A 4,908-nucleotide genomic window follows, 5' to 3' on the forward strand; every position below is an offset into this window, starting at 1 on the left:
ACTGGAGAAGACTAAGACAGAAGAATCGCCTTAAACCTGGGAGGCAGAGGTTGTGGTGAGCCGAGATCATGCCACTGCATTCTATCCTGGACAATAAGGGGGAAAACTGTCTCAAAAAACAAAAAACCACAAAAAACCAGTATCCACATTGTGGTTATATCTTTCTTAAAATTTTCTCTCTTTAGAGATATACCCAAACTAAACAACTTTTTATCTTGGAATCATTTTAGATTTATAGGCAAACTGCACAGATAATACTAAGTTCCCATATGCCCTTCAGCCAGTTCCCCTAATGTTAACATCTTACAATACCATATTGCAATGATGAAAACTGCAAAACTGGCTGGGTGCGGTCACTCACGTCTGTAATCCCAGCGCTTTGGGAGGCCGAGACGGGTGGATTGCTTGAGGCCAGGAGTTCGACACCAGCCTGGCCAACATGGTGAAACCATCTGTACTAAAAATACAAAAATTAGCCAGGTATGGTGGCACATGCCTGTAATCCTATTTGGGAGGGTGAGGCTTGAGAATTGCTTGAATCTGGGAGGTGGAGGTTGAAGTGAGCTGAGAACACACCACCGCACTCCAGCCTGGGCGACAACAGAGTGAGACTCTGTCTCAAAAAACAAAAAATAAAAAAACCAGAGAAATTGGCCAGGCCTGGTGGCTCATACCTATAATCCTGGCACTTTGGGAGGCCAGGGCAGGAGGATCACTTGAGCCCAGGAGTCTGAAACTAACCCTGGCAACATAACGAGTCTCTGTCTGTACAAAAATGCACACCTAGGGCCAGGTGCGGTGGCTTGAGCCTGTAATCCCAGCACTTGGGAGGCCGAAGCGGGTGGATTACAAGGTCAGGAGTTCAAGACCAGCCTGACCAACATGGTCAAACCCCATCTCTACTAAAAATACAAAAAATAAAAATTAAAAATGCACACCTGTAGTACCTGTAGCTATTCAGGAGGCTTGAGGCAGAAGAATCACTTGAACCGGGAAGGTGGAGGTTGTAGTGAACAGAGATTGCACCACTGCACTCCAACCTGGGCGACAGAGCAAGACTGTCTCAAAAACAAACACAATACTAAGAAATTAATACTGGTGGCACTATTTGTTAAACCACAGACTTTATTCAGACTCTACCAGTTTTTCTACTAATGTCCCTTTTCTGTTCCAAGATGCACTCTTGTTGCATTAGTATATATGTAATTTAAAAAAATCCATATCCACTGGGCACCGTTTTCTTGCTGCTTTTCCCACTTAGTAGTACACCGTAAGGCCGGGCATGGTGGCTCACACCTGTAATCCCAGCACTTTGGGAGACCGAAGCAGGTAGATCATTTGAGGTCAGGAGTTTGAGACCAGTCTGGCCAACAAGGGGAAACACCATCTCTACAAAAAATACAAAAATTAGCTGGACATACTCACTGGAACCTGGGAGGCAGAGGTGCTGTGAGCTGAGATCAGCCGAGATTGTGGCAAGAGCAAGACTCTGTCTCAAAAAAAAAACCCAACACCATAAACGTTTCCCCAGGTTATTAAAATTATTATTATTTTTCTTGAGATGGAGTCTCACTCTGTTGGCCAGGCTGGAGTGCAGTGGTGCAATCTCTGCTCACTACAACCTCCACCTTCTGGGTTCAAGTGATTCTCGTGCCTCAGCCTCCAGAGCAGCTTGGGACTACAGGTGCCTACCACCATGTCTGGCTAATTTTTGTATTTTTAGTAGAGGTGGGATTTCACTATGTTGGCCAGGCTGGTCTCAAACTCCTGACCTCAAATGATCCACCCACCTCCACCTCCCGAAGTGCTGGGATTACAGGCGTGAACCACCACACTTCACCTATTAAAATTATTCTATGCCATCATTTTTAATGGCAGCATAGTGTTCCATTGAGTGGATTTGCCATAAGTTGCTTAGCCAATGGCTTCTTATTCTACATTTAAATCGTTTCTAGTTTTTCACTATTACAAAGAATGATGAGATGAAAAACTCTTACATACTTCTGATATACACATCTCTGATTATTCTGCCACCATAGAAACTCCAGAAATGGAATTGCTCTGTCCAGGGGGCCCATCCCTCCTCCTTCCAAGTCCACAGCCAGGATTTGGCCCTGCTGCTGACCCTTATGCCTGAAGAGACTGCTCACTCTCATCCCGAGCCAGATAGAGGGAGGGGCAGAGAGGACTCCAGGCGGACCACTGCCCCAGACGATAGAGTTGGCAAGAGACGGGCACAGCAGGGAACTCCAGGTCCTTCACAACTTCTGAGGCTTCTGTGAGGCCAACCAGCTGCAGCTGGGTATCTTTTCTCCATGGAATGAGAAGGATGCTTGCTCTGAGCCCAAGGACAATGAGGAGGGGCCGTGTGTGGGGGTGGGGCAGAGATTGCTAATGCATTTTGCCGGCATCTTTGGTTTCTCCAATATCCAGCTAGACTATTAGCAGTTCCCCAAGGATGGCCTTGCTCCTCACGTCATCCCCCATTTCCTATAAATGGGAAGTGGCCGAGGAGTAGTGTGTGTGTGAGTGTGTGTGTGTGTGTGTGTGTGTGTGTGTGTGTGTGGTGGGGGAGGGAAAGGAGAGGAGGGGAAAGGGCCATGGTGGTTTTACCACAGCTGACCTCATGGAGAAATGAAGCCTAGAGAAGTTGTTATTTGCCCAGAATGCCACAGCATCCTAGAGAGTGGTATGAGTTTTCTCTGAGGCTCTGAAGTCACTAGCCAGGCTTGCTGAGGGATTACTACCTCTGCCTTGTTTCTGGGGCCCAGGGACTGCTTGTTTTTTAAGACGGCGTTTCACTCTGTCACCCAGGCTGGAGTGCGATAGTGCAATCTCAGCTCACTGCAGCCTCTGCCTCCCAGGTTCAAGCGATTCTCCTGCCTCAGCTTCCTGAGTAGTTGGCATTACAGGTGCCTGCCACTATGTCCAGCAAATTTTGTATTCTTAGTAGAGACAGGGGTTTCACCATGTTGGTCAGGCTGGTCTCAAACTCCTAACCTCAGGTGATCTGCCTACCTCGGCCTCCCAAAGTGCTGGGATAACAGGTGTGAGCCACTGGCCTGGCGTGGAGACTGTTTTTTCTATGTAAACGGGGGCTGTGGGAGAAATAACTGGCCTGAGGAATTGCCTCTGTTTTATCTGAAAAATGGTACCCATCTACTGGGTCCTAAGGATTCAATGAGTTAATACATGCCAAGTATTTATTGCCTGGCAAAATCAGTAATGGTTAACTGTTATTATTGTAACATGAGGCTCCATCAGCAGAAAGAAGGGGATTTTCAGAGCAGAGAGCCCTACTGTATGTACCCCGTATTGGGTGGGGCCTGAGCAGTGCATGCACCTGGTTTGATCGGGGAGGGGTGATTGAATCACCATGGGATCCAGACTGTGTGCTCACTCCCCTGAGCCCTCCTTCTTCATCTCCTTGTCACAAGGCATAAAGCACAAGGTACCCTGGAAAGAAGTGGTGGAAGGCAGGAGGAAGAGGGGGGCTCTTACTTGTTTGTGGTGGGACAACTCTCTCATGCTCTGGGTGTTCTTTCCCAAGCCTGGAAAATACCACCGTCCACTCTCTTGGCTCTGTAATTTTCCAGCTGACCTGAAATTTCCCCTGACTCCTGACCTCTTTCCTGGAACAGAGGGGACACCAGCTCAGAGACCTTTTACTCCATCCTAGTCTCTCTGATAGCCACGAGAGGGTATGCCAAAGACCTTGGAAAGCCATCGCCAGGAGGGTCCCCAGGTAGAGGTGTGTGTGCTGCAGGGAGGCAACGCTGAGACAGTCACTAAACTTGTTTAGTGACTCAGAAGGCAGATTCTTGATTTTTCTCTTCTTCTCTCTCTATGACACCCACTCTCTCTTCCCCACTACCGCTAGGACACCACTGTTTACCTTTCCCTTCTCTAGTTCCCTTTCTTCTCGGCCTCCCTCTGCCTCTCAGCTGGAAGTGCCCTTAGAGATCATTTGGCTAATCCCCTCTTCTTACAGAGGCCCAGAACATGGAAGGGACTTGGCCCATGTCATACAGCTGGTTGACACAGGGCCAGCATTGGACACCAAGTGCCCCAATGCCCAGTCCGGGACTGAGGCCAACCAGGTCTTTCCCTTCAAAGGCATCTTCCTGGGATTTTGGAGTATTCAAGTCAACAATCCATCTAAATTGGATTTCTCTCCACCCAATAAAACTCCGTGGAGGAAAAAAGACAAAATTGGGCCCCCACCCCCAGGGCCAGCCTGGGACTCCAATTCTCTGCCCTTACCTGCACAGTTCTATTCCTATCAAAGGCATTCTGGAACAGGTATCTGTTAGGACCTTGCTCAACAGCTGACAAAGGGAACATTTCATTGGCAATTTATCATCCATTCTTCCCTATACACACTCTTAAGGAGAAAAAAGCCCTGGAATTTGGTTTTTAGCTGCTGCTGAAAGAGGGACTGAGTTAGCTCTATCTGCGTCGGAGAATAGCAAACAGCAGAGGGTAGCTCCGGGAGAATGTGACAGCTCCTGTAAAGGGATGGTTCTGGACCGGCAGGGTGCAGCTCTGCAGATCGGGTGGCCAGAATGGCATGCCTGGGTAATGGTCGCAGCAGACTGGCTCCGAGGAGAGGAGGGGAGGTGCCCCGCGAAGCCGGGTAGCTTTCACCTCAATGTTTGGTGGCGAGAGACAGAGGGGGCGGTGCGCTGCCCTAGGTAATGATAGGGCAGTCTGGCAGCCACGCGGGGGCTACCCGTCGCGGCGCGGCTACAAAGCCAGCTTGGAGACCTCCCGCTTTCTTCCCCTGGGTACCAGCCCCACCTCTCTATCCCCCCTCGCAGCACCCCCCACCTCCGTCCCGCCTCGCCCCGCCCCCCTCCTGGCACTCCCAGCGCGCATGCTCTCTCCCCCCGCGGAGTAACCTGGAGA

The sequence above is a fragment of the Saimiri boliviensis genome, chromosome 14 (genome assembly GCF_048565385.1).
Source record: "Saimiri boliviensis isolate mSaiBol1 chromosome 14, mSaiBol1.pri, whole genome shotgun sequence".
NCBI lineage: Eukaryota > Metazoa > Chordata > Mammalia > Primates > Cebidae > Saimiri > Saimiri boliviensis.